The sequence below is a fragment of the Sus scrofa genome, chromosome 5, assembly GCF_000003025.6.
Source record: "Sus scrofa isolate TJ Tabasco breed Duroc chromosome 5, Sscrofa11.1, whole genome shotgun sequence".
Lineage (NCBI taxonomy): Eukaryota > Metazoa > Chordata > Mammalia > Artiodactyla > Suidae > Sus > Sus scrofa.
The window spans coordinates 25215244-25228826 of record NC_010447.5 but is presented as its reverse complement, the minus strand read 5'-3'; the positions used below and the strand labels follow the sequence as shown (position 1 = coordinate 25228826).

Sequence of the window (13583 nt, the reverse complement as noted above, 5' to 3'; positions counted from 1 at the left end):
AAAATCCCATCTTTGATTAGAAACTCATTAAGATGTAATCATATAATGCATCAATATTAAATCAGAAAGCTACACCCCACTCCCAGGGTTTGTCTTTATGAAATGACTGACAGATGCAAAGGTGAAGTTGAGCTGCTGAGCCCCAGACAGGAACATACTAAAAAGAGAAAGGGAATTTCCAAACTTTTGAAAATTATTAAACACGGGCTATGAATTGCCTAGATAATCAAATACCATTAATATTTCATACCAAGTCAAGGACCCGATGGCTTCACAGGTGAATTCTATCAAACATACAAAGAGGAAATTATACCCATCCTCCTTAAACTTTTTAAAAAGGTTGAAGAAGAAGGAACACTCCCAAAGATATTCCATGATGCCACCATCACCCTAATTCCAAAACCACACAAAGACACCACCAAAAAAGAAAACTATAGGCCAATATCTCTATGAATATAGATGCAAAAATTCTCAACAAAATTTTAGCCATCCAAATCCAACAACATATAAAAAAGATCATACACCACGACCAGGTGGGATTCATCCCAAGTGCACAAGGATGGTTCAACATACACAAATCAATCAATGTCATACATCACATTAACAAAAGAAAAGTCAAAAACCACATGATCATCTCAATAGATGGAGAAAAGGTATTTGACAAAGTCCAGCATCCATTCATGATCAAAACTCTTACCAAAGTGGGTGTAGAGGGAACATAACATAATAAAAGCCATTTATGACAAATCCACAGCAAATATAATACTCAATGGAGAAAAGCTGAAAGCCTTCCCACTAAAATCTGGAACAAGACAAGGGTGTCCACTCTCACCACTGCTGTTCAACATACTATTGGCAGTCCTAGCCACAGCAATTAGACAAAAAAAAAATGAATCCCAATAGGAAAAGAAGAACAGAAACTGTCACTACATGAAGATGACATGGTACTACATATAGAAAACCCTAAGGACTCAACCCAGAAACTACTTGAACTGATCAAAAAATTCAGCAAAGTAGCAGGATATAAGATTACCATTCAGAAATCAGTCATATTTCTGTATACTAACAATGAAATATTAGAAAAGGAATACAGGGAGTTCCCATCATGGCTCAGTGGTTAACGAATCCAATAGGAACCATGAGGTTGTGGGTTCAATCCATGGCCTTGCTCAGTGGGTTAGGGATCCAGCATTGCCGTGAGCTGTGGTGTGGGTTGCAGACATGGCTAGGATCCAACATTGATGTGTCTCTGGCATAGGCCGGGCAGCTACAGCTCAGATTTGACCCCTAGCCTGGGAACCTCCACATGCCGTGGGAGCAGCCCTAGAAAAGGCAAAAGAAAAAAAAAAAAAAAAGAAGAAGAAGAAGAAAAGGAACACAAAAATACAATACCTTTTGAAATTGCACCCCCAAAAGTCAAATACCTGGGAATATACCTGACCAAGGAGGTAAAGGACTTATATGCCAAGAACTGTAAAACATTAATCAAGGAAACTGAAGAAGATGCAAAGAAATGGAAAGATATTCTATGCTCCTGTATTGGAAAAATTAATATTGTAAAAATGGCCATACTACTCAAAGCAATCTACAGATTCAATGCAATCCCTATCAAATTACCCACGACATTTTTCACAGAACTAGAACAAACAATCCAAAAATGCGTATGGAACCACAAAAGACCCAGAATTGCCAAAGCAATTCTGAGGAACCAAAAACCAAGCAAGAAGCATAACTCTCCCAGACTTCATGCAATGTTACAAAGCCACAGTCATCAAGACAGTGCCAAAACCGATAGACCAATGGAAAAGAATAGAGAACCGAGAAATAAATCCAGGCACCTATGGTCAATTAATCTTTGACAAAGGAGGCAAGAATATAAAATGGGAAAAAGACAGTCTTTTCAGCAAGCATTGCTGGGAAACCTGGACAGCTGCATGCAAATCAATGAAACTAGAACATACCCTCACACCATGCATGAAAGTAAACTCAAAATGGCTGAAAGATTTAAATATAAAACAAGACACCATCAAACTCCTGGAAGAGAACACAGGCAAAACATTCTCTGACATCAACCTGATAAATGTTTTCTCAGGTCAGTCTCCCAAGGCAACAGGAATAAAAGCAAAGAAAAAAAAAAAAAAAAGACAACCCATGGAATGGGAGAAAATAATTTCAAACGATGCAGCTGACAAGGGCTTAATCTCTATAATATACAAGCAATTTACCCAACTCAACAGCAAAAAAGCCAACAGCGCAATGGAAGAAATGGGCAAAAGACCTGCATAGACCGTTCTCCAAGGAAGATGCACACAGATGGCCAACAGGCACATGAAAAAATGCTCAGCATCCCTTATTATCGGAGAAATGCAAATCAAAACTACCATAAGGCACCACCTCACACCAGTCAGAATGGTCATCAGTAATAAGTGTACAAATAACAAATGCTGGAGGGGGTGTGGAGAAAAGGGAACCCTCCTGCACTGTTGGTGGCAATGTAAATTGGTACAACCACTATGGGAAAAGAATATGGAGGCACTTTAGAAAACTATACCTATAACTACCATATGACCCAGCAGTCCCACTCCTGGGCATATATCCGGACAAAACGTTCCTTGAAAAAGACACATGCACCTGCATGTTCATTGCAGCACTATTCCCAATAGCCGAGACATGGAACAACCCAAATGTCCATCAACAGATGATTGGATTAAGAAGATGTGGTGTATATATATACAATGGAATACTACTCAGCCATAGAAAAGAACGAAATAATGCCATTTGCAGCAACGTGGATGGAACTAGAGACTCTCATACTGAGTGAAGTCAGAAAGAGAAAGACAGATACCATATGATATCACTTACGTCTGGAATCTAATATATGGCACAAATGAACCTTCCCACAGAAAAGAAAATCATGGACATGGAGAACAGACTTATGGTTGCCAAGGGGGAGGGAGTGGAATGGACTGGGAATTTGGGGTTAATAGATGCAAACTATTGCCTTTGGAATGGATAAGCAATGAGATCCTGCTGTATAGCACTGGGAATTTTATCTAGTCACTTATGAAGGAGCATGATAATGTGAGAAAAAAGAATGTATTTGTGTATGTGTGATTGGGTCACCTTGCTTTACAGTAGAGAACTGACAGAATACTGTAAACCAGATATAATGGAAAAAATTAAAATCATTAAATAAAAAAAATACATCACAGGAAGCAGGGTACTTGGGCATCTAAGAAGTCAGCTTACTACAATAAGATTTAGCAAATGATACCACAATATCTGGATGAAAATACACTATTGTAACAGTATATAAAAACAAACCAAGTGTTTCTGAATATTTGGTAACATGAAACCAAAGATTCATATGACAGTCTTGAATATTCATTATTACCATATATTTTTCTTGTACAACAAAACATAGCCACGAAGATAAATAAACTTACCTTGATACTTCCACAATTTATTTTTTAAATATGAGAGCATTTTGCATGTCATCTTATATAAATGACATTTTTTGAAAGATGTTCAAACTATCTGGTATTCTAAGAATTTGATTGCTTTATTATTGAATATCAATACTTTCTTCCAACAATTTGATATGCCATTAATCATGACTGTAAATCTGTGCTAGATCCTTGCAGAATTGTAATTGATGCCCAATAGTATCTAGCTAGTACCTTACATTGTTTATCAATAAAATTAATTATGTCTTTGAATCATATACAGATGTATATGAAAGTATATAAATGTATGTGTACACAATTTGTGAATACTGACACCAAATGGACCTTTTATTTTTAAGAAAAAAAGTGGTAAATCCTAAAACTGCTGCAGTTCTTAATAAAATAAAACATTTTTCATCCTGTATGTCCTCTACACTCTGATTAAACCGACTAATTTACTCATATTTCTTTAAGATTTAAAACAGACGTGTCTTAACTGCCTATCAAATGTCTGCACAGGCTCTAGAGTTAATTCCTTCAGTGCAAAACCTTGTTTCATTTTCTTTACTAACTTTGAATTTTGGGCCAATTTACTTAGTAGCCCTTGGCCTTGGTTTTCTTAGGAGAAAATCAGATTAATAACATTTTCTGCTAGATACAGATATCAGGAGGATTAAATCAGTTAATACTTACAGAAGTCCTTAAAAGAGTTCTATTATATCTCTATATAAATACATCTAGAGATAGATATAGATATGGAAGTGTAGAAGAATGATTGCTTACAGCAAAAATAAAATGTTGCAACAAATGTGTTTTTTATTTTCTCTATCTCCATTCCTTATTCTGGGAACTCCAGTTTTCAGCTTTGTATGGGGTGGAGGTAGGGATTAAAAGGTCAAAATAAGGTTGGTGAAAGACTTGGGCTTTCCAAATAAATATTAATAGTAGTTTCTGTTTTAAAACAAGCAACAAAAAAACATCCTTTTAAGTTAAGCAGTATCTTCTGGATAATTATCCAGTTCATTTAACATTTTCACTTCCTTTCAGGCTTATTTCTCTCTTCTAATTACTCCTCACTTTTTTTTCTTCTCAAATGTAACTTTTAAAAAATCTCTAAAAACAGCACTAAACCACTCAGTGAACAAAGTAATTAAAAAAAAACCTTACTGATATTCTGGTAAGGTAGAAAAGTTTAATGGGCTCCCGTTTAGTTTTTCTAATTTATTTTCCTCATGTGATGGTTCAGGGGTCTAAAATAGGAATTCTCCATTACCAAGTTTCTCTATCAACAGTGCATTGAGAGATAAAATAGTAACTGGTATGAAATATTATTTTTTATTTTATTTTTGTATTATTATTATTATTATTATTATTATTATTACTTTAAAATAGCTATTTCCCCAATACAATTTTTTTTCTACTGTACAGCATGGTGACCCAGCTACGCATACACAAATACATTCTTTTTTCTCACATTATCATGCTCCTTCATAAGTGACTAGATAAAATTCCCAGTGCTATACAGCAGGATCTCATTGCTTATCCATTCCAAAGGCAATAGTTTGCATCTATTAACCCCAAATTCCCAGTCCATTCCACTCCCTCCCCCTTGGCAACCATAAGTCTGTTCTCCATGTCCATGATTTTCTTTTCTGTGGGAAGGTTCATTTGTGCCATATATTAGATTCCAGACGTAAGTGATATCATATGGTATCTGTCTTTCTCTTTCTGACTTCACTCAGTATGAGAGTCTCTAGTTCCATCCACGTTGCTGCAAATGGCATTATTTCGTTCTTTTCTATGGCTGAGTAGTATTCCATTGTATATATATACACCACATCTTCTTAATCCAATCATCTGTTGATGGACATTTGGGTTGTTCCATGTCTCGGCTATTGGGAATAGTGCTGCAATGAACATGCAGGTGCATGTGTCTTTTTCAAGGAACGTTTTGTCCGGATATATGCCCAGGAGTGGGACTGCTGGGTCATATGGTAGTTATAGGTATAGTTTTCTAAAGTGCCTCCATATTCTTTTCCCATAGTGGTTGTACCAATTTACATTGCCACCAACAGTGCAGGAGGGTTCCCTTTTCTCCACACCCCCTCCAGCATTTGTTATTTGTACACTTATTACTGATGACCATTCTGACTGGTGTGAGGTGGTGCCTTATGGTAGTTTTGATTTGCATTTCTCTGATAATAAGGGATGCTGAGCATTTTTTCATGTGCCTGTTGGCCATCTGTGTGCATCTTCCTTGGAGAACGGTCTATGCAGGTCTTTTGCCCATTTCTTCCATTGCGCTGTTGGCTTTTTTGCTGTTGAGTTGGGTAAATTGCTTGTATATTATAGAGATTAAGCCCTTGTCAGCTGCATCGTTTGAAATTATTTTCTCCCATTCCATGGGTTGTCTTTTTTTTTTTTTTTTTCTTTGCTTTTATTCCTGTTGCCTTGGGAGACTGACCTGAGAAAACATTTATCAGGTTGATGTCAGAGAATGTTTTGCCTGTGTTCTCTTCCAGGAGTTTGATGGTGTCTTGTTTTATATTTAAATCTTTCAGCCATTTTGAGTTTACTTTCATGCATGGTGTGAGGGTATGTTCTAGTTTCATTGATTTGCATGCAGCTGTCCAGGTTTCCCAGCAATGCTTGCTGAAAAGACTGTCTTTTTCCCATTTTATATTCTTGCCTCCTTTGTCAAAGATTAATTGACCATAGGTACCTGGATTTATTTCTCGGTTCTCTATTCTTTTCCATTGGTCTATCGGTTTTGGCACCAGTACCACACTGTCTTGATGACTGTGGCTTTGTAACATTGCATGAAGTCTGGGAGAGTTATGCTTCTTGCTTGGTTTTTGGTTCCTCAGAATTGCTTTGGCAATTCTGGGTCTTTTGTGGTTCCATACGCATTTTTGGATTGTTTGTTCTAGTTCTGTGAAAAACGTCGTGGGTAATTTGATAGGGATTGCATTGAATCTGTAGATTGCTTTGAGTAGTATGGCCATTTTTACAATATTAATTTTTCTAATACAGGAGCATAGAATATCTTTCCATTTCTTTGCATCTTCTTCAGTTTCCTTGATTAATGTTTTACAGTTCTTGGCATATAAGACTTTCACTTCTGGGTATTTTACTTTTGGGGGTGCAATTTCAAAAGGTATCATATTTTTGTATTCCTTTTCTAATATTTCATTGTTAATATACAGAAATATGACTGATTTCTGAATGGTAATCTTATATTCTTCTACTTTGTTGAATTTGTTGATCAGTTTGATTTTGGGGTTAAGTCCTTATGGTTTTCTATATGTAGTGTTATGTCATCTGCATGCAGTGACAGTTTTAGCTTTTCTCTTCCAGTTTGGATACCTTTTATTTCTTTTGTTTTTTTCATTGCTGTGGCGAGGATTTCCAATAATATGTTGAATAAAAGTGGTGAGAGTGGGCACTTATTCTGAATTTGTGTGGGAAGGCTTTCAGCTTTTCTCCATTGAGTATTATATTTGCTGTGGGTTTGTCTTAAATGGCTTTGATTATGTTAATGTATGTTCCCTCTATACCCACTTTGGTAAAATATTTGATCATGAATGGATGCTGGACTTTGTCAAATACCTTTTCTCCATCTATTGAGATGATCATGTGGTTTTTGACTTTTCTTTTTTTAGTGGTGTATGACGTTGATGGATTTGCATATGTTAAACCATCCTTGTGAATCCAGGATGAATCCTACCTTCCTTCATTCGATATTATGCTTGTGTAATCCTCTTCCTCTGAATTTATCTTAGTCACTTAATTTTAACCAATATAGTAAATATGACAAAGATAATGAGATGCCACTCATGTGATTAGGTAACAAAAGATTATGACTTCTGTTTTTCCAGCATACTCTTTGTTTCTCGCTTTGATGAAAGAATCAGCCATGTTGAAAAAACCATGTGGCAAGGAACTGAGAGTGAGCACTAATGAATGAGAAACTAAGCTTCTCAGTCTGACAACCCTCAAGTAACTGAACCAACCAACAACCGTACATGTGAGTATGAAAGCAGATTGTTATTCCCTAGTTAGAATCTTCAGATGAAACTTCAGTGCTGGATAGCACATTGAATGCAATATTATGAAAGACTCTGTAGTAGAAGGCTGAGCTAAGCTGGGCATGTATTCCTGACCCATAGAGATTGTGCTTATTATTGTTTTATTTTGGCAAAATATACATAATGTTTGTCATTTTAACCATTTGTAATTTCACACTTCAGTAGCCTTATATACATTAGCAGTGGTGTGTAACTATCATCACTATATATATCCAAAAATTTTTCGTCATAATTCAAAAGGTTTTAAACATTGAACAATAATACTTCTTCCCTCTGAGCCCAAGTAGCCACTATTCCTTCTGTGTCTCTGGATTTGTCAATTCTAGTACCTCAGGTAAGTGGCATCATACACTATTTGTTGTTCTAAATCTGGCTTATTTCACCTAGCACAGCGATTATAAGGCCTATATTGTAGCATACATCAAAATTTCATTCCTATTATGGTTGAATAGTATTCCAGTGAAGCATATGCCATATTTTGTTTATCCATTCATCTAAAGATGCTCAGAGGGTTGTTTCCATCTTTTGGCTGTTGTGAATAATGCTGCTCTGAACATTGATGTACAAACATCTCTTTGAGTCCCTACTTTCAATTCTTGTAGATATATATCTTGGAGCAAAACTTCTGGGTTCTGTGGTACTTCTGTATCTAATGTTTTAAGAAACTCCTGAAATGTTATGCAGTGGCTGCACCGTTTTACAGTCTCTACAACAATGTATGAGTGTTCCAATTTCTGCACATGCTGGCCAACACTGTGTTATTTTCTGGTTCTGTTTACTTTTTTTTTGTTTGCTTATATTATTTAGCCAAGGTAGTAGGTGTGAAGTCGTATTTCATTGTGGTTTTGGTTTGCATTTCTCTAATGACTGTTAATGATGAGTGTTCTTTCTTAAGTAATTAGTCATTTGTATATTTTCTTTGAGGAACTATTTCTTCAAAGTCCATTGTCCATTTTTTATGTAGGCTGTCTATCATTGTTTGTGTTGGTGTTGTTTTGTTTGTTTTTTGGCCATGCCTGTGGCCTGTGGAAGTTCCTAGGCCATGGGTCTAATCTGCACCACAGCAGTGACAATACTAGATCCTTAACTCACTGAGCAACCAGGAAACTCATATCATTATTGAGTTTAGGGATTCTTTATATATTCTTTAATATTCTTTATATATTATACTTTTGCAATTAATTTGAAAATATTTTCTCTCATTCATTAGATCATATTTTTGTTTTCTTAATTTGGATAATTGTATTTCTTTTCACTGCCTAGCAGTTGTGTCTAAAACTTCCAGTACAATGTTGAATTGCAGTGGTGGAACTGGGTATCTGTGTTCATGATCTTGGAAGGAAAATTGTTCAGTCTTTCATCATTGTGCATGATGTCAGTTGTGGGTTTTTCATAAATACACTTTATCATGTTGGGGGATTTTATTTCTATTCTCAATATTCTGAAAATTCTTAAGAAATTTAGATGATCATGTAGTTTTTTTCCCCATACTTTTATTAATACAGTGCATTACCTTATTTTTCTCATGTTGAATCACCCTTTAATGTCCTTGATAATTCACATTTGATCATGGTTAATAATATTATTAATATGTTTTGGGATTTTATTTGCTAATATTTTGCTGAAGATTTTGCATCTTTATTCATGTAGGTATATTGTTCTGTAGTTTTATTTTCTCATGGTGTCTTTCTGGTTTTGGTTTCAGAGAATACTGGCATGGTGGAACGATGTAGTAACAGTTACCACCTCTTAAATTTTTTGGAAAGTATAAAAATGGTGTTAATAATTAGTTAAATATTTATTGGAATTCACTGGTGAAGCCATAGGGTCCACAGCTTTTCTTAGTAGGAAGGATTTGGGTTACTGATTCAATCTCGAGTTCTGGGTGTGTTGAGATTTTCTATTTTTTTCTTGAGTGTAAAGTTATAGATTTGAGATCTTTTTTCTTTTTAATGCAAATATTTATATATATAAATTTCCTTTGAGTACTGCTTTCACTGCATTCATATGCTTTGGTATATTGCATTTTTGCTTTCATTTATCTTTATTTTCTAATTTCCCTTATGATTTCTTCCTTGAATCATTGGGTATTTAAGAGTGTATTGTTTAATTTCTATATGTTTATGAATTTTTAGTTTTCCTTTTGTTGATTTCTAACTTCATCCTACTGTAGGCAGATGATATGTGTGATTTTTAAATCTGTTGAGACTAGTTTTGTGACCTACCATGTAATCTGCCCTAGAGAATTTCCCATGAGCACTGAAGAAATAAATGTCTTCTGTTGTTGAGGAATATTTATATATGGCTGTTAAAACTATTTGGTAATTGTTTTATTTAGATCCTCTATTTCCTTACTTAAATTCTAAACATTGTCTTGATAATTACTTAGATTTTTATGCTCAACTACTTCCAGACTTCTTCCAGATGAGTGCACTTTAGCTACAAATTCTAATATATCTGTTTCTTGATCTTATTTTATCTATGATTCCCTATGTCAAATATTAGAAAATCATTCTGGCAGCAGCCTTGTGATATACAGATACAAAACTAAAAACGTAGAGACCACAACCTAGGTTCCTAGAAGGAGTCATAAGGGGGTAAGTGTGAAAATAAATTCTGGCCTTAATCGGAAATTACCAGCAATAGTCCAGTCATCTCCATTAAGTGTTATTAACATCAAGGCAGCTTAAGAGGTCTGCTGAGAAGAGGAATTAATGAATGATGATGGAAGAGGTATTTTAGCCATAATCAGATAAGATAATATTAGATACTTCTTCCTCCAGAAGCACACACTTGGTATATTAGCTAAAATCTTTATTTTTTCCACATTATTCTCCTCCAAAAATAGTTTAAAATTGAAACACTGACAAGAGGTGTTGTCTTACAGAGGAACAACAAAAGGAATAATCAACATGATTGCCTATATGGGACTCAGACTCACCCACGTCTTAACCTGTAAGCACAGTCTGTGTCTAGGTCTTTGACATTTTCCCAAGATTTATCACTCACAGGTGAACATGAACTCACAGGTCAGAGTGTTACCAACCAAGAAATTATCAGCCAAAACAAAATCAGCATTACAGAAAGGGGTGGATATCTGAAGGTACTCAAATACTTATCTCATAAAATATGAGAAATAGTCATCAATAAGTATAAGAAATTTAAATATAAGATTATGATTCTTAAGGAAAGTCACTGTAAGACCAAAATAGAATGTATGCATTTTTAAAAAAGTATAGAAACTGATATCTGCTCTCTACAATAAGGGAAAGACAGGAAAGTACTTTTTTTTTTTTTTTTCTATTTTTAGGGCTGCACCTGGAAGTTTGGGCTAGGATAGCAGTTGAATTGGAGCTGCAGCTGCCAGCCTACACCACAGCTACAGCAATGACTGATCCAGGCCACATCTGTGATCTATGTCACATCTCACGGCAATGCCAATTCCACTGAATAAAGCCAGGGATCGAACCTACATCCTCATGGATGCTAGTTGGGTGCTTAACCTGCTGAGCCACAACAGGAAAGTATTTTTAATAAGAGAGAAAAGGAAAGTAACTTTAGAATATTTTTTAAAACATAGCAAGAATAAGTTCTAATGTATCAAAAAGCAATATAGGAGTTCCCGTTGTGGCTCAGTGGTTAACGAATCCGACTAGGAACCATGAGGTTGCGGGTTCGAGCCCTGACTTTGCTTAGTGGATTAAGGATCCGGCATTGCTGTGAGCTGTGGTGTGGGTTGCAGACGTGGCTTGGATCCCGCGTTGCTGTGGCTGTGGTGTAGACTGGTAGCTACAGCTCTGATTAGACCCCTAGCCTGGGAACCTCCATATGCCATGGGAGTGGCCCCAGAAAAGCTAAAAAGCCAAAAAAAAAAAAAAAAAAAGAGCAATACATGTAGAGGGGCTATACTAAATAAATGAGTGCTTGAATTTTGTTTAAAATTAATAAAAAGCCAACATACATTTTTATAAGAAATAAACTCAATTCTGATATTCATAAATTTGTGGTAATTTACTGAAAGGAGATATTTAGAATCATGTGTAATGCAACTTGAAAGAGAGTGTCCCCAAGTTAATATGAGAAAAGGGACGTCAGAATCTGAATAAAGAAATAGGCAAACACATTACAGTCAAGTGGTACATAAAGAACCAACAAAGAAGAGTATTTATTCTCCCTCAAGTGTGTGTTGGAAGCATTGCATGTTACTTTAAATATAGAAGTTGTTTTAAAAATTCTAACGTTCAATACAAATATAGCAGTTATATTAATGAGTAAAATTCATTTTTTATTTTCTTAAAACTATGATCTCATTTTCTGGTTAGAAGAAAATTACAAATCACTGGACTTGTTCCTTTCCTAGCAAAAGACACCAAAATATTTACCTCCTGAGTAAGAATATGTGACTAATCACTCCACTTCAAAGAAATACTGTATAGTCCCAATCTATAATCATAATAAGACATAGAAATGTAGCATTCAAAGACATAAAATTTCTCCAAAGTCTGTGGTTTTCAGCTTTTCAAACATATAAAATGAATTAGGAAGTGGTTAAAAATGAGAAAATTAAGACACAGAGTAAATCTCAGCTCAAATTACTAGAGCCAAAAAGATGTTTCAAAAATAATTATAATTTTAATAATTTGAAATAATTTTTACTTCTTAATAATATTTTATTTTTATTTGTCTTTAGTTATATAGCTATTTGGACATTCATAAGGTGCTCAAAAATTTTCTTATAAGATGACCAAAAATTCAGAGTTCCCATTGTAGCACAGTGGAAACTAATCAGACTTACCATGAGGTTGTGGGTTCCATCCCTGCCCTCGCTCAGTGGGTTAAGGATCTGGTGTTGCCGTGAGCTGTGGTATAGGTCTCAGATGTGACTTGGATCTGGTATGGCTGTGGTGCAGGCCGCAGCTGTACTCCAATTCGATCGCTAGCCTGGAAACCTTGATAAGCCACAGATGTGGCTCTAAAAAGATAAAAGACAAAAAAAAGAATTACTTTTGACTAAATATTGTCATAAACAACATAAATTTCTATCCTATATTTTAAAAATAGCTATATATATATAATTAAATCCCATATTATCTAATATACCCATTTATACATAATACTCTTTTGCACTGATGAAATATGAAAAATTTTATCCAGATTCTTTACTCTCCTTTTGGCAATCTCCAGAACCATTTTTCTGAGTCATATAGTTTTGCTTTCTGGAATATAATACTTTCATTTCTGTATTAGTTTTTTGAAACATAGTAATGTTTCAATTATGTGTATGTTTTCAATGGAAATTAAACCTAAAGCCACAGTTTGAATAATGTTAAGGCAGTAAACTCATTTATACTGGAGGTGTATTCCTATGACCTTCTTTAGAAATACTTTATGATTTTTAAAACAAGATAATTAAAAAATACATTTTAAAGCCAGTCAGCATTTATGAAGTCATAATCAGGAGTATTTATTAGATTTGTATTAGTTATCTTTTGTTCTTTATAATTAATTCATCCTAGTAACCTAAAATAATCTAAAACTAGCATTGAGAGAGTATTCCATTTTTCTCGGTATTAAATATTTTAAAATAAATAATTAAAAGAATGTTCCATAATATGACATTCTAGGTGAATTCCCCAAAAAATAAGGTAACCTCTTCATTTCTGAAGGATAATTTTGAAAATGCCTTTTTGTTTCAGAGCATTTTTTTTTTTCTGATAAAGCTAAGTTTGGAACTTTCCATGTAATACTAATGATAAATTAATACCCAAAGAGGTTACTTTAAAAGATAGCATGATTAGAGTATATAATCGTTATAGACATTAATGGGGTCAACTGTTACAAATATTACACAAATATGAGTATGATTTGATCCTTCTAAAAATAGAAAAAAGAGCAACACACTCAAACACTGAAATATATCGAAAGTAATTATTTGTTTAAAGGAAATGAAACATAACTGTACTTTAAAATTCCTGGTAAATAAATTTTTTGTCCTTCAGTGTATATGGAGACAAGAAAATTGTTTTTACAGACATCATCTAATCATCTT

The 13583-nt window shown here is 34.6% G+C and overlaps 1 long non-coding RNA gene across 1 annotated transcript in view; it reads left to right on the top strand.

Moving 5' to 3' along the window:
* The window catches only part of LOC110260691, a 147391-nt gene that overhangs the window by 120195 nt on the left and 13613 nt on the right, over positions 1-13583 (top strand). Inside the window, exon 2 of the long non-coding RNA XR_002343997.1 lies at positions 7325-7473. This is a non-coding gene — a long non-coding RNA (uncharacterized LOC110260691). The remainder of the gene's footprint in view (positions 1-7324; positions 7474-13583) is intronic.